Raw genomic sequence first — 24,768 nt, forward strand, 5'->3', positions numbered from 1 at the left:
GTAAACCAATGCAGACTCAAACACCACGAAAATGAAATAAAGTACCCCCACATAAATAATAGGTAAAATGATTACATCAGAAACAAGAATCAAAATATGCGATTAAAGTCCGTCACTCGTAGTAAAACAGTGAAATTTCCGAGAACATTCATAGCGTATGCATTCTGAATCGATAAAACTTCAAGATACTAGGATCGGGGGCAGTCTTAAGCATCGCAAACAAGACACAAAATTATGTTTAGTCGTTAAAACAAAGAAAGAAGCTATAAAAAAGGAAAGATGTAAATTCACCTACGTTAAAAGTCATTAAAAAGCTCCTTTTAAAATAAACTACTGTATGACGCATTCCAGGAAATTGGAGACTGTTTGCACAGGACCCTTCAAAAAAATGGTTCAAATGGCTCTGAGCACTATGCGACTTAACTTCTGAGGTCATCAGTCGCCTAGAACTTAGAACTAATTAAACATAACCAACCTAAGGACGTTACACACATCCATGCCCGAGGCAGGATTCGAACCTGCGACCGTAGCGGTCGCTCGACTCCAGACTGTAGCGCCGAGAACCGCACGGCCACTCCGACCGGCCAGGCCCCTTGAATATTGTGGAAAAATGACTTAATTTTTATTCACCACTCACAGACATTTTTGATATCTCTTGACTCGAGTCATTCGCGACCAACTTGTTGGCACGATATGCTGGAGGTAGGATTCTGCACATGGAAATCCTTAACGACTAATGAGATTGCTGCAGGAGTAGTCTGACCGAACATCTGCCAATCATTTCTGTTCGCCTTCCGGCACACGTCGTACAGATAGGCAACACCGGGACAGTAATAGCACTTAAGAGGCATCGGGCTGCCACGCAGCTGCCATTGAGTTGACCTAAGCATGCCACGTAAGGCTACCGGGTTCGCCTTCTGACGGATTACCAGCTCGGAAGCGCCACTTGCTATTCAGCTGGCGCCCCAGAGGGACTAATAGCTTCGCTTAGCGACGTCGAAGACGAAAAGCCAAAGCATATCTCCTGCTTCCGCAGACAGTACACATAGCACGTCACAGATATTATGGAGCACTTTGATTACCTTCTCAAAGCTGTGTTTTGTGCGACGTGCTCCTCTACACTTTCAACATTATTCATCGATCTTACAGGGACCTGTTAAACCGACAGCAATCATTCATTACACCGAAATGCTCTGAAATTCGACTGGTTAAGTTATTTTGTAGTTTTGCTTTTATTTTGAAAGCAAATATGTAGTTGTTTCTTAAATATCTGTAGTTGTGTATTATCCAGTGTATTTCCCACATTCTTATGATTGTGCTATTCTTATACAGCAAATGCGACCACCTCTAAATCATAATAATTTTATAGCACCCTGTAAAAATTGGCTGTTTGTAGAGATGCCACTCATAACGTGTTCCTCACTTTGTTGAGAAATGAACATCTTGATTCATTGTAACATAACCTAACCACTGTTGGTGAGTCAACCTTGCAAATTTACAGCCAAATATCTTGGATTAAGTCCACGATCAAGATGTCAGTGCACAATATTGCAAATGAATCTAATTAACATAGCACTGAATTGCATGTGTATCGCATATCATCTTAGAACTGTCAGTGAAGTGAGCGACAGAACTGAAAGAGGGGTTACAGTACGACGTACACGCCTGCCCAGCTAGCCGTGCGGCGTAACGCACTGCTTTCCGGGCGGGAAGGCGTGCCGGTCCCCGGTACGAATCCGCTCGGCAGATTAGCGTCGATGTCCGGTGTGCCAGCCAGTCTGTGGATGGTTCTTAAGGCGGTTTTCCATCTGCCTCGGTGAATGCGGGCTGGTTCCCCTGATTCCGCCTCAGTTACACTATGTCGGCGATTGCTGCACAAACACTGTCTCCACGTACACGTACACCATAATTACTCTACTACACAAACATTTGTGGCTACACTCGTCCGGTGTGAGACGTTGCCGGGGCGATCCACTGAGGGCCGAACCCTGGGTGAGTGAACTGCTGTAGCCTATTGTGGGGTTGTGAACCACTGAGGGCTACGGCGCGGACGGTCTCTCCGTTCTTTCTAGGTCCCCAGTTCAGTACAATGCAATACACGACATAAACTGATGTGTCAAAACATTGTGACCTCTTTCTTAGTGATTTGTTGGTGCACCTCTGTAAAGAGAAAACAATAACGTTTCTGCGTGGCATGGATTCAAGAAGCCCTTGTTAGTTTTCCGGCACACTGCAATATCCACGCCTATATTATATTCAAAATAATATTCACGACACCATTGTGTGTGAATGTGAATGATCATTAATCGCATTCTCGTAATATTGATAAAACGGATTTCATCCATAATAAAATAATAAATAATTACTGTCAATGACAAAATTTAATGTTTAGTATAAACTTATATCTCAGACAATACCCATGGAAAAAGATAATGAAAATCTCAATCTTTTGTTATCTATGATTTTTCTAGAAAAATCCTTTTTCTTGTTCGAACTCTTGTATTGACAGGATGTGATTGATGTCTCGTAACACGGAGGTCTGTAAAAAACTGTATTATGCTGCTAATTTAATATTTGAAAAATAGAGTTAATGTGTCATTGAAATGAATCTTCTTTGTTTGGTGTTTTATTTCATTGTAACTGTCGTCCTATATAAATGTAAAGTTTTCTGCTCAGCTACAAATGAGCAGCGCAGCCATTAGCGCTATTGATCTACAGCACGGTTTATTGGTAACTGCTGAATAATGAGCGATTAACACTGAGAAATATTTTCAAATGTTAATGCATATAGTGAAGATAGAAAAAGATTTAATATGTATTATTTGTTAGTAGCAAAACAGAGCGTGAAACAGAATCGATAAGTGATAGTCTTATGCTTGGCGCCATCTAAGTGAAATATTGCTGCGGCAGTTTTAACTTGATTTTCTACGCAGACATAAATCTTGTTGGTCATATTTGCGATAATGACTGTGTATTGGTGGCCCAGAACCCACTCTGAGGTAATAAATTCCAGTCAGACTGTGAATACACTGAACTTCTATGAATGAAAACAGCATCTTACGTGGTATTAATTCTTATCTGCTGATGTATGAAGCCTGGTTATTTCGTAACAGCTTTTATGAAATATTTTGACAGGAAAAATACATTAGTGTTATGTGCGTGTGGTACTGTGTTACAAAACTGTTCATTTTGCTTAAAGAAAAGTGCTGCCACATCGAATAACAGTAGCGTTAAATTCGACAAACGATCTGCAACTAGTAAAGAGACTATTATGTAACAGCACTGAAACGTTACTAAAAGTCACTACTCTTGTTTAGTTCAGATTACTTATCACACATTTAGCTTGTTTGTTGGTTACATATGATTACTTTTGTGCATGAACGCAGTGCTGTTTGGGGTTGTTTGAGGGAGGAGACCAGACAGCGAGATCATCGATCTCATCGGATTAAGGAAGGATGGGGAAGGAAGTCGGCCGTGCCCTTTCAAAGGAACCATCCCAGCATTTTCCTGGAGTGTTTTAGGCAAATCACGGAATACCAAAACAGAAATGGCCGGACGTGGGATTCAATCGTTGTCCTCTCCAATACGAATCCAGTGTGCTAGCCAATTAGCCACCTCGCTCGGTCTGAGTTTCAGTTACACTGCTTGACAGACAATACTGCTACACGTTTCCAAGTGGAGTTTTCTTTAACAAATTAACTATCATTAGCCGGGAAAAGCAGTGACTTAATAAAACTTCATATTACATTAATAATAAGTAACTAGTTTTATTGTAATCTTGCTGAAATTGTACAACACGCAGTCAAACGATACACGCCACATTGGCGGCCAACTTGAGGCCACAAACACAACATTTATTTTAATACTGTATTTACTATAATGTATAAAATATTAATACTTATGTTAGTCTCTTTTCGTGTGTGAATCTCACACGAGAGAGGTTACTGTATAAATATATGGCATCTGAAGGGTTGCTAGCAGTCGCTAAGAACATTTGAGCTGTACTACCCGCCGACAACCGGAGCTAAAGTGCGAACAGATGTCCGTGTTCATTTCCTGGCTTACACACAGGCACGAAGTTGGCATTAGTTACGAGTGTACTGTTAAAAAGATCAATTAAGCTGTACTACGCGCCGACAACGGGGGCTAAAGTAGAAGCAGGCGTTCATGTGCTCAGACATTGGGTTCATATTCCTTGTCCGTGTTCATTTCCTGGCTTACACACAGGCACGAAGTTGGCATTAGTTACGTGTGTACTGTTAAGAAGATCAATTAAGCTGTACTACTCGCCGACAACGGGGGCTAAAGTAGAAGCAGGCGTTCATGTGCTCAGACATTGGGTTCATATTCCTGGCTTACGCACACGCACACGCATTAACTACGTGATTACAGTTAGATATATAGCTGCAGTTCTGTTAAAGTGATAGCAGCGTTAAATATCAGTGCTTCAGTATTCCGGCTGTTCATTCATTTCCTGGCTTACACACACGCACGAAGTTGGCATTAGTTACGTGTGTACTGATAAAAAAATCAGTTAAGCTGTACTACCCGCCGACAACGGGGGCTTAAGTAGAAGCATGCGTTCATGTGCTCAGACGATGGGTTCATATTCCTGGCTTACGCACACGCATCACTGCGTGATTACTGTAGGATAACGAGAGATAAGTAGAAGCATGTATTCATATTCCTGGCTTACGCACACGTATCACTACGTGATTACTGTAGGATATAATGCTACAGTTCAAGAAAAGCGATGGCAGGCTTAAATATCAGTGCTTCAGTATTCCGGCTGCGAGTGTAATATTTTCAGATATAAATTTTCTGGTAGATATTTTGTACACACAAAAGTGGTTGAAATGGCTATGAGCACTATGGGACTTAACATCTGAGGTCATCAGTCCCCTAGACTTAGAACTACTTAAACCTAACTAACCTAAGGACATCACACACATCCATGCTCGAGGCAGGATTCGAACCTGCAACCGTAGTAGCAGCGCGGTTCCGGACTGAAGCGCCTAGGACCGCAGCGCCACAACGGCCGGCTTGTGCACACATTTCAGCCATTTATCTATTGTTATTTGCGTATGTGCTAGTTGTAAGATTTTTGTGGGATTTATTTCTTCAGTTTTAACCTACAGTTCATAACCAATAGATTGTGGTCAGAGTCCACATCTGCCGCTGGAAATGTCTTACAATTTAAAACCTGGTTCCTAAATCTCTGTCTTACCATTATATAATCTATCTGATACCTCTTAGTATCTCCAGGGTTCTTACATGTATACAACCTTCTTTCATGTTTCTTAAACCAAGTGTTAGCTATGATTAAGTAATGCCCTGCACAAAATTCTACCAGGCGGCTTCCTCTTTCATTTCTTAGCCCCAATCCATATTCACCTACTATGTTTCCTTCTCTCCCTTTTCCTACGATTGAATTCCAGTCACCCATGACTATTAAATTTTCGTCTCCCTTCAGTATTTGAATAATTTCTTTTATCTCCTTATACATTTCACCAATTTCTTCGTCATCTGCGGAGTTAGTTGACATATAAACTTTTACTACTGTAATAGGCGTGGGCTTCGTGTCTATCTTGGCCACAATAATGCGTTCACTATGCTGTTTGTAGTAGCTTACCCGTACTCCTATTTTTTATTCATTATTAAACCTACTCCTGCATTACCCCTATTTGAATTTGTATTTATAACCCTGTATTCACCTGACCAAAAGTCTTGTTCCTCCTGCCACCGAACTTCACTAACTCCCACTATATCTAACTTTAACCTATCCATTTCCCTTTTTAAATTTTCTAACCTACCTGTCCGATTAAGGGATCTGACATTCCACGCTCCGATACGTAGAACGCCAGTTTTCTTTCTCCAGATAACAACGTCCTCCTGAGTAGTCCCCGCCCGGAGATCCGAATGGGGGACTACTTTACCTCCGGAATATTTTACCCAAGAAGATGCCATCATCATTTAATCATACAGTACAGCTGCATGCCCTCGGGAAAAATGACGGCTGTAGTTTCCCCCTGCTTTCAACCGTTCGCAGTACCAGAACAGCAAGGCTATTTTGGTTAGTGTTACAAGGCCAGAGCAGTCAATCATCCAGACTGTTGCCCCTGCAACTACTGAAAAGACTGCTGCCCCTCTTCAGAAACCACACGTTTGTCTGGCCTCTCAACAGATACCCCTCCGTTGTGGTTGCACCTACGGTACGGCCATCTGTATCGATGAGGCACGCAAGTCTCCCCACCAACGCCAAGGTCCGTTCTGTACATATCTGCTTGCAATATAGCCTGCCCAACACTTTTGTCGGTTCGGTTACATTTCTGCGGTATGTCTACAAGTTCCTTTTCTATTTTTATTCCCTCATTGTATCTCAGCATACAAAGTTTATGGCTGTCATCCGTGAATGTGCCCTCACCACACCATCCTGCAGCCAACAACGGAGAGCGTATTGTGGCTGTCTTTAGTTTAACGGATGAGCATTAGTGGGTTGACAGTTGTCTGTCACTTCCACTAACCTCACAATGTGGTTCTGGTTGTTGTTGTTGCTACTGTTGGGTTTGCTGCCCCGCCACCCCGATGGTGTATTTTGATACTGTGTATGGTCCTGGTTTTGCGGCGGTCGATTGTAACTTCCTGGCATGTTCTGGGATGGACCTGGGTTGGCGTCCGTTGTGGTGCTGTGTTTTGTTGTCGCTGTGGTGTCGGTTCATTACAACCACGCCACTAGTTTCGGCTGTTCCGCCATTGCGGATTGCCATTACCATTATATCCATTACTCATGCGTCAATCGTGATGTCTCTACCAATTTTGACGATTATAACCGTTGCCGTTATAACCATTGCCATTGTTTGTGCCTCGATTCTGTTGCCGGTGCTCTTGCCTATTCCCGTTGCCATTTGGTACTAAGTTACTACCGTTACTGTGGCTGCCATTGTAATCGGCTTTTTGTTGATTACAGCCTGCATGGTTCCACTTGTTTTCGGTTTTCATGTCTTCGATCAATACGTCAACAGAGTCCACTATTTCCATGAATTGTTCTGTATCGTATTCCGGCACATTGATGAAATATCTTTTAATTTCACTGGGCAACTTCTTTTTTATTAATCTGATTATGTCACGATCGGACATGGGCTCGTCCCAGTACCTGGTTTTGTTTATATACTTTTCAAAATATTTGCGTAACGTTCCCACCTTAGTATTGTACATTTCTGGACCGTACAACTCCTTGCGTAGTCTTTCTTGGACGCTATCGGACCAGAATTTTTGCAAGAAAGCACCTTCAAACTGTTGCATCGTTAGAAATTTTTCGGACACGTCGGCGGCCCACAGTGCCGCGTCTCCTTGAATAAAGGAGACCACGAACTGTATTCTTTGTCTTTCCGTCCATGTCCTGGGAAACACATTCCTGAAGCTCTTAATAAATACCACCGGGTGGACATATCGCTTTTCGCTATTTAAGGGTTGGAATGTCCTGCGTTTTATCACATTGTCCTCCTTTTTGCACATCTGATTGCCACATTCTGTAACATTCATTACTTCGTGATGTGCGCTGCACGGTATCACATGTTGTTCGCGCTCATAATTCACATTAGGTTACGATTGCGCACTCGCACCCTGCATACCGTCAGCGTTATTATATTAATCAGTACGCGGAGTCGGATTCATTATCTGTCCGCCACTGTCTACATTGCTTTCCAACGCAGACAGTCTCCGCGCGACCTCCTGACGCCAATTCGGCAACTCCGCTGTCACACAGGATTTGATTTGTGTTAATTCGGCGTGTAGTGTGTCAGCGCTAGCGTCAATGTTTACACTCGCGGCCGCAGTCGCTTGTTCTACAGCTGTTTTTACGTCGCTTTCAATCTTTGCAGGTATCTCGCGAGCCTTTACTTCTAGCCATTCATTAAATACTTTTTCGACTTTTTGAGCTTGCACTTCCAAATATGTATCAATACTTTTCCGTGCATCTATCTCCACATTATCCACGCGGTTGGTTAAAGTTTGGACATTGTCTTCCAGCCTAGCCTGCGATATCTGTAATTTTTGCAACTCGCCGGCTAAGCTTTGCACAAGATCGGGTATTTCTTTGAAAGCGTCCCTCATGTAGGCAAGTTCGCTTTGGATACTGTCTAGTTTTGATTCACTGCACTGCTCTTGCTCACGTTGCATCTGAGCCAGTTTTTCGTCTATTTCTTTTTCCCTCTGTTCTGACATTCTTTCTCTTTCCCTTTCTTTCTGTTCTCTTTGTTGCTCTTGCTCATAGAGCATCTGAGCCAGTTTCTGATCTCTCTCCCTATCTGTTTCCTCTAACCCGCACAGAAATTCTGCAAATGGGTCTGCAATCGGTGAGCATACTGGTGCCCCGCTTAATCTAGCACTCGATTGGCCCCCCTGCCCAGGCAGTGGAGTTGTTGTTATTCTATTCCCATTCTGCTGTGGAGCGTCATTCACTGTCCACAGATCCTCGCCCCCCGCTCCGGAAATTATGTTATCCGAGGCAGTGGCTGGGGTTTCGTTTACGTTTTGCAAATGATCCTCACTTTCCGTATTAACAAAATTTGGTTCGTCTGGTACGGATGCTTTAGCTTGTCCTATCTTACCCACAATTAATTCACTTTAAGCCACTGACAAATCTTTAACACTGATAAATACGCGAATAATTATCCCCTCCAAAAATAAACACATAAATACACAAATACAATTTAAATTGCACTTTACTTACTATTTTTTCACCGAAGGTATCTCATGTGCAGATGGGTTCGATATTCCGCACAGAGCTACACAGGATGCTTGCACAATAGGCCTTACCTTTGTTATTTTTCTTTATCGAAATCCTTTTTCTTTTCTAGACTTTTTCTTCTCCAGATCTCCTCAGGGCGTGGTTTTGTTGTTGTACATGTAAAAGAATTCATATAGGCATTAATATTTTACAACAATTAGACACATACATAATTACATTCCTTACAATAGTAAGTATCATATGAATAAATGTCGAATTTTCTTTGATCGGGCTCCAAAGTAGCGGCGCCAATCTCACGTCCGTCGGCAGTCGTAATTTAATATATTATTATTGTTATTATTATTTATGATTGTTGCCAACTTATGTGCTGGGCCTTAATAAAAATGATATTTCATTCCATTTTTGATTTACGATTAAATGCTTTTGTGAAGTTCTCCTTTTTAACAATATTAATCTAAAATTATTTGTTACGTTAATGAATGTTAGACTCGCTGAATCTTAAGACATGAGCATATAAGTTGAACATTGGAATAAACTTTCCATATTAATTTCCTCGGCTAGTCATTTCACTTTAAAGCAAAAAATCTTTGCTTATTAATTACAACTGCGGCCCACACAGGCGCGCGAGTAGTTTTTCTTACCTCCGTTTACCATTGCATTGTAGTCGGAGTCCTGGCTGTGACTCTCGGTTGTGGTACTGAAAATAAGAACCTTCAAGCTACTTTTTTTCTGCAACTTTGGGCGGCTGTGGAGAAAAATGTATATTATGTTAACAACGGCCGAGTATTTCGCTTCCGCTAATTTTTTGTAAGTTAATATCGCCACGTAATGGCGTCGTTGGCTGCATCGGCCGCTGCGATTGTTGAACAGTAAATTACTTGAATGCAGGATAATTCAAGAAAGGCACACATGAAATCGGGATCACCTCTTACAAATTTAAAGTGCACAATAATATTAAATCAATATATTATCTGCTTAATTCGTACAAATATGCTTACATTTTCCAGCACCCGCAAGATGTCGTCTACACGCAATCAAGACAAGAGAAGAAGTTAAGACTAAAAAATTAACAATAGAGCGTATCTGGTCGTCTCTTTAGATCATTTTGTTATATTTCTTTGCCCTCGAAACTTACACAGAGAAATTATTATAATACGGAAATAATTTATGTTCGCCTGAGCGGCTAGTGTCCATTTATTATTCAAATTTTTAATGTCTCTGCTTTATAAATACCGTTTTTTTAAGTCTTTTCGCAATATAGCACTGGGGACGCTATACTGCCTTAGATCCCGCGGCTCGACCAGGAGGTGGCTACACGACGTCGTCGAGGAAACGATGAACTTTTATTATTTTGAACCGCAGGAACTTCTCATTTTCGTGTTAAACCTCGGTGAAATCATCTATTGACCTCTGATACAACTAAAGTGTTGTCAACTCGAATAACACGCGTTAAATTCGATAAATGATCTGCATCTATTAAAGAGACTATTATACAACAGCTCTGAAAATGACTAAAAATCATTACTCTTGTTTAGTTCTGATTACTTATCATCAATCATTTAGCTTGTTTGCTGGTTGTATATGATTAATGTTGTGCATGAACCTAGTGCCATTTACACTGCTTGGCAGACAGCATTGCAACACGTTCCCAGGTGGAGATTTCTGCAACAAAATAACGATCTTTAGCCTGGAAAAGCAGTGATTAAATAAAACCTCATGTTACATTAATAATAAGTATTTAGTTTTATTGTACTCTTGCTGAAATTGCACAACACGCATTCAAACCATGCACGCCACAACACGAGTCACACTGTACCCGAAAATTCCACTCTAAGACAAAAAAGAATAAGGCGCACCACGAAGCAATTATTCGAAATCGAAGGAAATCCCTGTGAGTGATGTAAATGAAATAAGTGATTACAGTTTCAGAAAACTTGCATAATTATTCAAGAGAAAGGGCTCTTCAAACTCAGGAAATGAACAATGGGTTGATCTACCTCTAGCCCTTATGCAAGGATTTATTTAGCTAACAGAGTTGTAAGATGTCCTCCTCGGAGATATAGAGCCAAACTGTGTCGACTAGATCGTCAAAATCCCTAGTTGGTTCGAGGGCCCTGCACATAATGCTCAGAACGTTCTCATTTGGCGAGAGATCTGGCTAATTTGCTGGCCAAGCTATAGTTTAGCAGGAACGAAGATGACGACAGTCAGGTTGGAATCAAATCACCGTCTGGACACGTCTTCAGGCTGGAGTTTCATTGATGAATAGAACTGTCTTCTGTGATGAGTCGCGCTTCGAACCGACGACCCACGAATATGTGTCTGGAGAAGCCCAAGAGAGCGATGGGATGCCAAGCTGACTGTCGCCCGAAGTACAGCCTGACAAATACGAGTGTTGGTCTAGGTTACCACATCTTTTCGTAGCATGACGCCTTTCATTGTCATTCGGGTCACGTCAACGATATTCTACGCTCCGTTTTGTTGCCCTTCATGGCAAGCAATCCTGGGCTACATCTCGGCAAGCTAATGCCCCCCACAACAGCGAGAGTTTCTGCTGGTTCTTTTTGTGCTTGCAGCAAGGTTGCCTGGTCTATACCCAATTGAGAACGTTTGGGGCATTATGGGCAGGGACCTGACACCATTTCGGACTTTTTGCGACCTAATGTGCCAGTTGGACAGAATTTGTCACTATATCGCTCAGGGGGCCTTCCAGCAACTGTACAGGTCTGTATCAAGTCGAATAACTGCTTGCATAAGGGCTAGAAGTGGGCCAACGCGTTATTGACTTGCTCGATTTGTGAATCTCTTAACTCTCGGCCAAATCATCCAGTTTTTCTGAAATGGAAGCATTGATCATTCATACTCGTCTCGAATCCTTAGCAGCCACTCAATGAACGTGTTCTAAAACAAGCCAATGAATTCATTAACAAATAAAGAAGGTAAGAAGTAGATGAACCCTGAGAATAATGATGTAAACGTAAGATTAAATTTTGGAAATTTATATGCCAGAAACAATACAAGAGTATGACTTGCATAATACAGCCAAAGGGTTTCAACAAAATTTAACTTGGCCCGATTTCGTAAACGACTACCTTTAAAATATTACGAAACGATTAATGTAGCTGAGAACCATGAATAGTTGGTTAGGACACCGAAAAAATTTATGACGTGACTGTACTCACTTGCAGTGACAAATGAAAACAGATATACGAGCAAAATGCTCTTGTCATATAAAATAACCTCTTACAAGAATATTGAAAATCATATAAAATTATATGTATTGGGATTGATATCACAGTGGTAGTTGTCAATACAAACTGTAGGTACATGACGTAGCACACTATAGCTGCTAAGGGCTGTAAGAGGAAACAGCCAGCGGAGGTGGCATCATACTAAGAGAATCACTGGGCGACTTTGACACAACATGGACACGAAACGAGTAGCACATCTATTAGGTTCAAATGGCTCTGAGCACTATGGGGCTTAACATCTGAAGTCACCAGTTCCCTAAAATTTAGAACTACTTAAACCTAGCTAATACAAGGACATCACACACATCCAAGCCCGAGGCAGGATTCGAACCTGCAACCGTAACGGCCGTGTGGTTCTGGACTGAAGCGCCTAGAGCCGCTCGGCAACTGCGGCCGGCATCTATTAGAAACTGAAGAAATCAGCTGCTTACGTTAAAAAAATATTTTAAATAGCATACAAGTGCACATCTCGCAACCCAACAAGTAATACTACGCAAAGTAAAAATTTATGCAAGACTTTACAATAGCATTGTAAGATGGCAAGAGCTATGCCCCTTACATGAAGTCATTAAAGATCACGTTGAGCGAACATTAGGGCAGAACAAAAATGACTGACAAGGCACAATGCATCTTGTAGAGGGTATAGTATGGACGTATTGGAATAATTAATGTCGGGTGACGTGAAGCAATTCACATGATATGGAAACTTTCTGGAAACGCGTCGATTTAATGGAGGCTAGTTTATCCCAGGGAAGTATTCAGAGTTGAATGTGGCTGGCTGGGGAGCGGCGAAGGGAAGCGACAATATGCAGCTTAGGGCGGCTCAAGCTCTGAGAAAGCGGTAACGGGATGCGGCCTCCAGCTACATTAAGATGAATGAGAGTGAGTGGGTGGTTGACCCAATGCTGGTGTACCGGGAAGCATACGGATAACTTGTACGACTGTTGATAAACGTCTGTCGTCCCGTTTGCATTGAAACATGCGAGAAAGCCGCGCAAAGCTACGGTGGAGCAGTCAACAGAGGCCAAAATATGCGTGTTCGTGACTATAGAAACTTCACGCTGAATTCACGGTCCGCAGAGTCTGAAGTAAATCAGGTGAAGAACGACAGAATGAAATACGCCGGCCTCCGCTGGGAACGTAGGACCAAGGAATTTGAAGTACTCTCCTGGAAGTTAGAATTCCGGAACAATTGGTGTTTTGTGCAGACGCTAACCTTGATGGGCGGCCTGGGAGGAGCTAAATAGCAGAAGTTGAGATGAAGGGAAATTTTGTGGGAATTTGTTCACTTTCAAGAGCACGCATTGGTCGGCGCTGGGAAGCGACGCATAATTAACGCGACTTCCGCTGCAATTGGCGTAAGTGATTTTGCTGGAGGGGAAACTGAGGCGAAGAGCGGCTGGGAGAAGTCTCCGTAGGGGTCTTCCGTTCCCAGCTTGCCTGGAGTGCGGACGTGGCGTTCTTTACTCAGCTTGCCTGAGAAAGAGTGAGCAACTCTGCAGTTTAGGACTTAGCAAATGGAACGATTGAGCTTGGAGATAGAAAGTTTTGGTTCAGCTATGTACTGAGTAAAACAGCCAGGAGTGAATAGGCGAGCACAGCCTTGAAGCACCACGAGGCCGGCTGACGTCCTCACAACAACGACGCCCTGCTACACTGAATTCGGTGATATTGCACCCGCTCCGGCTAGAACTAGGCCACTGATTAATTTGTTGGAGCAAAGTTTCCACGAGGGTTTCATGGGCTGTGTATTGGGGAATTCTTCTGGCACTTCGCATTACGCCTGGGTCAGTCGATAGGAATTAATTTTGATTTATCGCGCTTTACTCCACGTAAACGCAATTTATTACCACTGCCTGATAGGAGAGTCATGTAATGTGTTGGTTGATGGTCGGGAGTTCGAATAAATTTGAGCTAATTGACTGCATGTGTTTTCAATCAAGTAGTTGAAATCCCAAGTCACTGTCTTAATTAATTTTATGTTCAACATTTGCATCTGGTGTTCAATAGCTGAATATAACATCTATGTGCACCCCTTCTTAATTAAAAGTGATCAATTCTGAATCAATTAATGTCAACACTGCCACTGCAATCCAAGCAGGAGTAACAGGGCCTTATTACTTTCTTTGCGTTATCTGATATTGCGGCAGTTTTGCACTCTTTGTTGATCTGTTAGTCTTTTAGCTGGGGTGAACACACGCCAAAACCAGATAAGTGACGGGTGGGGTGTAACATATGGCTGAGCCATGCCAGGATACGATACTTCGAGATTTGCAAGGAAGTAGTCTTGAAATAGGAAATTATTCCCCGTGATACATTGATTATCCATTTTTAATTGAAAAAAGGGATAGCATTAATTACAATAAGTTACATTGTCTTCTTCATGTGCTGTCCTTTCAAATTGACATTTTTAGGTGCCTATGCATTGTATTTGTGATTTGTTGGAATACTTATGATGTGCAGTGCCGTAATCAGCCGATGCTGAGCACACAGAACACAATCATTGGTACTAGCCGTTTTGGGGGAATGCTTCATGAACTGTTTGTCGGGTCACTGCTCACACCCAGTGTACCAATTTGTGTCCTGATATATATTTTGCGTTATCTAATTATTGAGTGTAAGGGTTACCTGGGTTTTGAGTTTTCATGTAACATAAAAGAGCATATGATAAAGGGGGGAATAGCCAAGACAACAGCAGAATATAATCAGATTGTTAACCGGGAGAACATGGGTGATACAAGGGAAAGCTCTAGCGATGAGCGTGACGAGCGCGATTTGGAACTTCGTGAAACTGGATCTCACGACCGGTTTAGTCCGCTGAATAGCAAGGACGTTGATTCAGGCAGTGCTGCTGACGGCTCGGGGGACGCAGGGAGCAATGCATAAGTATGGAAGATCCAGCCTAAGAAGCCAGAGTGTGTTGAAAGAAAACGGTGTCCAACCATTATCAAACGATTCATTCACAAGTGATCCGACGGGGGCACGGAGAGATATCGAAGGGTTCCTCAGAACAGAGGAGAAGAGTCACATTTTCAACCACAAAAGAACGAGGATCAAAATGTGGCTACTCTCAAAAATATTACGGACCTGTTGCAACAGATGCAAACGGCGAACTTACAGCAGAGCGCCAACCTTAATGCCGAAATTAAAAAGGCGAATTCGGAGCTGAATTATAGGCTCACAGAAGTTCATATGGAAGCAAAAGAGGAGGCATAGAATCTCGGCGTCAAAATAGAGAAAGAGATTGCCATCATCAAACGAACGGCAATTGAAACCAAATTAATTGCGAAAGGTGCAAGAAAAATCGCGAGAGAGACTCGGGACTCCGCACAAAGCACGGAAAAAGTAGGAAGGGTCATGTTATCAAGGCTACAAAGCCGGATAAAACGTGTCGAAGAAAAGCAACAAGAGCAACCGGACATAGGGCCTAACGAGATGTTGAAAGAGGAGGTGGCGATATTAAATAGAAATTTAGAGGACGAGGTAAAATGTCTCATTACAGAGACATCAGGAAAGGAGAAGGATGTAATTACTGCGTCGACTGAACCGTCACTTGCCGGGTCACAGATAACCGCTTCACGGTGTGACAAAGTTGACACTATAAGCAAAGGGAGCCACGCCTTGATTCACAGCTCTGAGGCAACGACCGAGATAAACACGGACGGCGCGCAGCAGTCCAGTGAGCACAATTGCTGTCGGCTGATTAGATGTACCGAACAACTGTCGAACATACAGAGGGGGAGATATGACGCTATCGTGTCGGAACGAAGTAGTCCACGTCCAGAAGTTCATACGCATCGTAAGAACGAGCGAAATGATAACTGGAATGATGACCTGTTTGACTACAAGCATTTTGTATCAGTCGGAAAGTTCAATCAATTCAAGGACGAAGGTAATAGCTTGCATTCAAAAACTTTTATGGGACAGTTCGAGGTATCTTTGCCCCCACACTGTCCATTGATGTACCAGCTGGATTTTGTGTGCTCTTATATGGAGGGCGCGACCCCTGAGTACATGAGAAATGTAGCGAAGACGAGCGTCTCATTCGAAGAATTCAAAAATGCCTTCTTCGGCAAGTATTGGTCTAAAGAAACCCAAGACAGGATCAAACAAGAAATTATGATGTCCAGAGATATCGAAGGGGCAGGATACCGGAGTCCGCTCAAATTTTTTGAAAATATGACAAAAAGGAACCAGTACCTAGACAACCCATGTAGCGGTGCGGAAATCATCAGATTATGCTACATGAAACTTCCCATCTCGTAATAACAATTACTTGCCGGTCGTTGTGGTAGCGATACTGAGGTATTTAAGGGCATTTTGCGCGAACTGGAATTTGCATTTCAAGAAGAATAGGTGCGGGAGAAACGCCGGCATCGTGAACAAAATAACAACCGTCGCAATAATGAACCCCAGTGGGATAGTAGGCCGGTACCGAACTACAACGGCCACAATCAAGATAAGAATAATGGCAACTCGAAAAGAAGGTACACGGAAGAAGAGCGACCCTCTCCGGTGCATCATAATAAATCACAAAGGACTTGGGGCGGTAATCAGCAATCGGGAAGGAACAGGAATAATGGTTACCAAAATAACAATCAGGAAGAGGTCGAATTCCGCCTTCCGAAGCCTGGTCCATCCCACCTTAACGGTCAGGATTACGAATGACTAGACCAGAGCGCGGACGTAGGAATTATAGGCTTAGAATAAGGATTTTTGCTAAAGTGTCTTGTTTGTTTGTGTATGTACTGATCTTAGTGGTAGAATGTCTCGTTTATATGTCCCTATATTTTGTGTTTTATTATTAATAATGATATCTCGCCTCTAGATATTGTGAAAGTGAATTGCACTAGATTATTTTGTAAAAACACATGATTAAAGAATAGAAAACAAACCTCTCTGGGCGTACCCCTAGAAAAAAATAGATTAAGAACCCTGTAAGTTATAGGACGGTTCACCGTAATTGTATCTCCATCATCGGAAAACATATTAAAGGTGGCCAGTCCCGAAGGTAGTTATGAGGACGCACCGACGCGTCACGTATGCCCCTGAATACGTAAGAGGTGGACAGCTACGAGCAATTGCGTGATTAAGGACACCCAGTGCATGTTAAAATGAAACGGATGTCATTTTCTACAGAGCGAACAGCAGCATTAGTACGCCAGAAATACTTGTTGATACCAAGATAGTGTAACAACTGCGAGTGTGAGCAGTGAGCTATATTTCTGTTGTGCCATTGTGACATTGCTAATCCGAAACATGTTCGCAGGCCTTATAAAACCATTCGTGACAAAAGGAGAAAACGGGAAGAAAATAGAGGAGAGAAGAAGTGTCGCAATAGAACACGATGAAGGACGCTATCCAAACTTCCAACAAAAATCTTGGTAAGACTGACACATGTCTAAGTTTGTTGTGTTTTACACATGTTCGCAGGCACAATAAGAGGGACGTATGCCACAGAGGTAATTCAGAAGAAAAAAGGATTAGAGATAAAAAGTAGTAAATAGTAGATATGTAGTCGGGTTGGCCAACACCGTGTTAGTCGTAGGAATTGGTAGTTAGAAATGGTGGTGGGATCCTGTCCAGATAATCTTGATTCCCTATCCCTTGATTGTGTGAGTGTGTGAACGACTGTGAAGCAAGTTGTCTTGTATATATTTATGTTTATGTATAAAAAAGTTCTGTTACATTTCTATTTTAATTGATCCTGAAGATGATTTACCAACAAGTAAAATTATTCCTTTTTCAATGAAACAAGTTCATTATCTTCAATCAAATGTAAAAAAAATGTGGTACTGATTGTTAAAGATGAGCACTTTCCATGTACTAAAATTAGTTGTCTTAGTGTGTTAAGGTGGCGTAACTGAGCAAGAGGGAGTTGAAGCTACGACACCTGGCACACCACACACGAGCTGACAAGGAACGAGGACGACAGCAATGAGGGGAGCACACAGCTGACGATGGTGATGGCATGCAGACTACGCCCTGAATCGACGGGAACGGTGGTCAACTCAGCAGCCAAGGAGAGGTGATATCCAGCACGACAAAGAGGTCGGTCCTGGTCTCTGTACACGGTGCGGATCGGGGGCAGCAATGAAGAGGTCCAAGAAGGTTTCTATATTTGTTGCTCGTCACGTCAGGTGGAGCGACAGCCCAGCTGACCTTTTGTGCCTAATGACACCAACTTTGAGGACCTGAGCAAAAAAGAGGCTGTTGTCTGATCACGGTCCCTCCCTTGCCATAAAACGTCTATAGAAGGAGCAATGACCTGTGGCTGAGCCGCGAGAGGTCACCGATCATAGATGCACCGATGGGGTCTTGTACCTGTCGGACAAGATGTCAACAACGAGCTCTTAGGTGAGGGCCATCCTGCCTCAAGAAGATGCGGGTGCCTGTGGCGCCGTCTCGGTAATCGACGTTGCTCTCTTCTCAGCCGTTAGCCATTCCTCAACTTGCTAGTCAGAACTAATGTCACTTCCGTTCCTGCAAGAAACTTGTGCCGTGTGTGTGAGTGTGTCAGTGTGGATTCAAATGAATAACATGCGCCTCAACGAACGTAAAGTACTCATTTATTCTGTTCATGAATAATATTATAAGAAGGATATGATTTTATAAATGTGCCATTTGTTAAAAGTCATATATTTGTCATGTCACGTCTCTTTGTGTTAGAATAATACACAACAGTGGTTGCTCAATACGCAATGATTCTTGTCATTTTGGTTGTGTTATATATATGGTACATATGTGTACACAAACCAGACATTGGACTGGGCCAGACCATGTTGAAGTGTGTAAAGATGACACTTACACCATGCACAATATAAACGTCCAGAGACAGTGAGACACACAAAAAAACCATTATTTATAAAATGTCAAATGGGCGTTTACATGTGATTGAATGAGAGAAACCACTATCAACTTCACAAAATGTTACACGAATATTGTTCATGTACGTTTTTAGTTATTTAAGTCGAGTAGGAATGGATAACTGAGAGTGAATAGGCCTTAAATTATAATTACGGGTCTTGCTATTCAAATGACAAGCACAGAGGTGCTTCAATATGTGTATTTGCCTTTGTAATATAAATGTAGTTTTCTTTTGAGTACTCTGACAAATTATTGTCTCAGGAATCAGCAGAGTTTAAAGTAAAATTAGACTAAATAATGACATTTTTAACAGTAAATCCAGTCATTGAAGTCAGGTACCCTTGGAATGAGTGGGAGTTTGCATCAGAGTGGAGGCAGTGGTAATCAGTCGCCCATAACTAATCACGTGAATGGATTAAAATACCAGTTACGGAGATATTAATTTTGTAACACAGGTGGTAACATCATAGGAGTCATCACCTGTACTACAAAACTGATTTGAAGACAGGGGCTATGTAAGATGGCAAGAACTATGCCCCTTACATGAAGTCATTAAAGATCACCTAACTCACGTTGAGCGAACAGTAGGGCAAAACAAAAATGACTGACAAGGCACAATGCATCTTGTAGAGGGTATAGTATGGATGTATTGGAATAATTAATGTCAGGTGATGTAAAGTAATTCACACGACATGAAAACTTTGTGGAAACATGTCGATTTACTCGAGGCTAGTTTATCCCAGGGAAGTATTCAGAGTTGAACGTGGCTGGCTGGGGAGCGGTGAAGGGAAGTGACAATAGGCAGTTCAGGGCGGCTCAAGCTCTGAGAAAGTGGTAACGAGACGCGGCCTCCAGCTGCCTTAAGATGAGTGAGAGTGAGTGGGTGGTTGACCCCATGCTGGTGTACCGGGAAGCAGATGGAGAACTTGTATGTGTGTTGATAAATGTCCGTCATCCCATTTTCAGCGAAACGTGCGAGAAAGCTGCACAAAGCTACGGTCGAGCGGTCAACAGATGCCAAAATTTGCGTGTTCAAGACTATGGCAACTTCACGCTGAATTCACGGTCCTGAGTCTGAAGTAAATCAGGTTAAGAGCAACACAATGAAATACGCTGGCCTCCAATGGGAATGTAGGACCAAGGAATTTGAAGTACTCTCCTGGGAGTCAGAATTCCGGAAAAATTGATGTTTTGTGCAGATGATAACCATGATGGTTGGCCTGGGAGGAGCTAATTAGCAGAAGTTGAGAGGAAGGGAAATTTTGTGGGAATTTGTTCACTTCCCAGAGCAGCCATTGGTCGGCGCTCGGAAGTGTAGCATAATTAGCGCGACTTCCGCTGCAATTGGCGTAAGTGATTTTGCTAGAGGGGAAACTGAGGCGAAGAGCGGGCTGGAAAATTCTCCGTAGGGGTCTTCTGTTCCCAGCTTGCCTAGAGTGTGGACGTGGCGTTCTTTACTCAGCTTGCCTGAGAAAGAGTGAGCATCTCTGCAGTTAAGGATTTAGCAAATGGAACGATTGAGCTTGGAGATAGAAAGTTTTGGTTCAGCTATGAACTGAGCTAGATAGCTAGGAGTGAATAGATGAGCGAAGCCTTGCAGCACCACGAAGCTTCCTTACAACAACGCCGCCCCACAACGATGAATTCGGTGATATTGCACCCGCTCTGGCTAGAATTAGGCCACTGATTAATTTGTTGGATCACATAGGCAAAGTTTCCACGAGGGTTTTATGGGCCGTGTATTGGGGAATTCTTCTCGCACTTCGCATTATGCCTGGGTCAGTCGATAGGAATTAATTTTGATTTATCGCGCTTTACTCCACGTAAAAGCAATTTATTACCACTGCCTGATAGGAAATTCATGTAATGTGATGACTGAAGGTCGGGAGTTAAAATAAATTTATGCTAATCGACAGCATCTGTTTTCAATAAAGTAGTTGAAATCCCAAGTCACTTTCTTAATTAATATTATGTTCAACATTTGCATCTGGTGTTCAATAGCTGAATATAACATCTATGTGCACCCCTTCTTAATTGAAAGTGATCAATTCGGAATCAATTAATGTCAACACTGCCACCGCAGTTCAATCAGGAGTGATAGGGCCTTATTACTCTCTTTGCGTTATCTGATATTGCGGCAGTTTTGCACTCTTTCTTGATCTGTTAGTCAATTAGCTGGGGTGAACACACACCAAAACCAGATAAGTGATGGGTGGGGTGTTAAAGCATATATTCTATGCATTTTTTGCGAGAGAGAATTAGAAAGTACTGAATGAAAAGGAGGGAGGGGAAGACGATATTTTGGAGTCTACTCTGAGAAATATGAGGCGTCAGTTTTAGGCGTTTCTTAGTAAGGGCTTTATGCCCGCCTGGCTCGCCGATTGGTCCAACGCACGTCTTTTTGGAGCGGTAAGGAGCGCCTAGTCCCCGGCACGAATCCGCCCGGTGGACTTGTGTCGAGGTCTGGTTAGTCGGCCAGTCTGTGGATGGTTTTTAGGCGGTTTTCCATCAGCCTCAGAGAATGAGGGCTTGTTCCCCTTATTCCGCATCAGCTTCACTATGTCGGCGATTGCTGTGCAAACAAGTTCTCTACGTACGCGTACACCACCATTACACTACCACGCAAACATATGGGTTCAACTCGTCTGGTGTGAGACAATCCCTGTGGGGCGGGAGGGGGGGGGGGGGGTACCGAACAGCACAACGACCCTGGGTTCGATGTGGGGCGGTGGAGGGGTGAAGTGGACTGCGGTAGTCGTCTTGGGGTTGTGGACCACTGCGGCTGCGGTGGGGACAGAGCCTCTCCGTCGTATCTAGGTCCCTGGTTAAGATACAACATACAACATTAAAGAGCTTTATACTGTTAACGAAATTTTTGTAATGAATGTTTCATTCTGAATAAACAGTTGCAGGTACAGTATAAAGATTTCTTTAATGATACAAAGCTCTTACATAGAAACGTCTAAAACAAAATCCTCATTTTCCTTGTAGGCTTCAAAATATCGTCTTCCTCCCTGTGCTTTCATTTATTACATTGTAACACTCTCACACAAAATGCATAGAGCATTTGCTACTGCGTTGTCCTGCATAAAATTTGTTTCCCGTAATACTGACTGTTCACTTGCGAGAGGAACACTTACATACTATTTACAATATTTTCGTTATTATAAGCAGCGGATTTCATCGATTCGTGATAGATGACGAGACTTACTTCGTGCTGACGTTGTGGCAACTTTGGTCTGTGAGCCTATTAAGGTAAGACCGCACAGAGCGGAATTGCGCTGCGGCGGAGAGGCGCAGAAAGACGTTACCAGACTTTGTCCATATAAAATCGCACGTGACAGAACGCCCTACGCGACAGCGAAAATGCGCGGCGCGGCATTGGGAGGCAAAGTGATCGACTGGCCAACTAAGACGTGCCTTGCGGCGTCCCGTGGTTCCGTTGCTTAGTGCGGTACAGGAAGTGTCGCGACAACATACATCATAAAAATCGCTGCTCTTTTGACGTGGGAAACGAAAGTTTGTTTAGGAAAACGGCGTTACACGAGGGAAAAATTAATTGTACGTGTAAGTTGATATTCAGAGTTCTATGATCCTCGTTACAAAGGAAATGGGAGTAAACGTAACGTACAAATACCTAAATTCCATTTTCTAGTTTATGAAACGAACGTTTAGGTCTTTATTGTTATGACTACATAGTTATTATTACATTTTATTTCATATTTTCTGTTCGACGACATTGCCTGTAGCATGTCGGTTTCCAGGCCAAACAACATTGCGAGGAACTCAAATAATCTTTGGATATATCCCGTACGTAGACAGCTTTATTTCGAAATTGTCTTCTATATGAAAATGAGCTCGTTATTTTATCTCTTTACTCTCTTCTTTGTTAACAACACTGCATCGTGTCTGAGAAAATTGTGCAAGATACAAGTGGCAAGAATCACGTTCTATATATGTTCCTGAGCGAGACAGATGTTGCGACAGTAAAGCCTAAACTTTAGATATAATATTTCAAAAGCGTTGTCTTAAATTCTTCGTGCTCTACGAAGCTTTAACTGAATACCTTTTTCTAGCTGTCGTCTGATTTTGTAACAAGATGTGGTCTCATCAAATACGTTTTTAGTGGAAGAACTTCGTGTCCAACAATCATGTAGGGAAGTCGAATTCTCATTCCTGGTAATATTTTGGGCCTGGTATATTCAAGATATTAGTTTCCAGTTTTGTTGCTAAATCTGCCCGCAAAAAGATCTCTGCATTTCTGTTCTTTGCAAGAGCACCTAAGTTCACACGCATATAAATTTATAGTTTTCTTCCTCACATAACAGAAAAATTTTCACATGCATATTACTTTCGTCCATTTTGCTTAGAGATTGCCGAGCGACTTACTTACAAAACTGGCTACGTACTGCAGATTATACATGGGACAATAAACAGAGCAGCGGCGCGCCGAGCCGCGCTGCTGCATTGCAGTTCTGCTCAGTGCGGCCTTACCTTCAGTCGGGTGCCACCTCCGGTGCCTGTTTCCTCTTACAGCCCTTAGCGGTGTGCAGTGTGCTACGTCATGTAGATATAATTTTTACCGACAAATGTCGTTGTTATGCCAGTTACAGTATCTGTAATTTTTATATCACTTTAAGAAGTGATTTTATATGACGAGAGCATTTTTGATCGTAGATCTATTTTCATCTGTCATTGCATATAAGTATAATCATCTCACAAATTTGTTCAGTATAGTAACAATCTATTCTTGGGTTTCTCTACATTAATCATTTTCTACTTTTTTTAAATGTAACTGTTATTTTATTTTTCTGATGAAGAAACCCAAAGTCGATAAAGAAACTGGGTCGAGTTAAATATTGTTGCAACCGGTTGGCTGTACTGTAGAAAAAAAATATTAAATTTCGATCAGTCGCTAGTTACGAAGAATGGTGGTTTTTATTCTGTGTCGGAATTACGTGAATAAAATTTGTATGTTAAATCTGTCTCCACGTATACCCCTTACAATTTCCACGATCTATGTGCTAGCTTGCCCTAAAAAATAATCACTGCTGCAATCAAGACTCTGTGTATTTTTCCACTAAATAACAATTTTCAGAATATATTAGCACTACTGTAGTTGCTGACCACACGGTGCCGACAATCTGTGTACAGTGTTGGCATTTAACACCAATACATGTACTGTGTTCATTACTGTCCGGAAAAACTTTGGAATGGCTCAGCAATTGCGTACATAAATTGAGAGTTGTGCCCTGCTTCTTTCGGAACTACGTTACTCCTTTCCAGCACGTACGTACATGCAACGTTACGCAATTTTGCAGCTGACTGATGTATACCTAGGCAAAGACCCAGGTGTCATTAACATGTTCCGTGCACGTCTTCGGAAAAGTAAATCCAAAATTTCATTCCACACAAAGTATGAAAACTAATAACTCCCGTTTTCATGAGTGTGGAAACACCTGTTACGTATCCTTTTATTAATTTTTAAATAAAATTGTCAGATGGCTTCAGTCTTTTTGCCAAACAATTCTGAGGAATTAATAAACTTTGTTTTTTTTTTCTATTACAACACTTTAGTCCTCGAAGTTAGACAGTCGAATCATCACCCTATCTTTCCAGGTGTTGGCAAACGTGTCCTACTAATGTTTCCTTAATAAATGGTCAGTCACCACTTTAATTCTGTAAGTGAATGATAATTCTGCACAAAGCTCACAGTAATTGTTCCTTTCGGATAAAATTGCTAAACAATTCAGGGAAATATCTTTAAGAAGCTTCGGGCAAGACACGCTGCTTGGCCAAAGCGAAGTTCCGTTTTAAATTACATGGTGCCTGTTAAATGAAATATTCCGCGACAGAGTCTACACTCCGCTTAACGCAAATTACGAAACCAGTCTCCAACAC

Source organism: Schistocerca piceifrons, chromosome 3 (assembly GCF_021461385.2).
Source record: "Schistocerca piceifrons isolate TAMUIC-IGC-003096 chromosome 3, iqSchPice1.1, whole genome shotgun sequence".
In the NCBI taxonomy this organism is placed as follows: Eukaryota; Metazoa; Arthropoda; class Insecta; order Orthoptera; family Acrididae; genus Schistocerca; species Schistocerca piceifrons.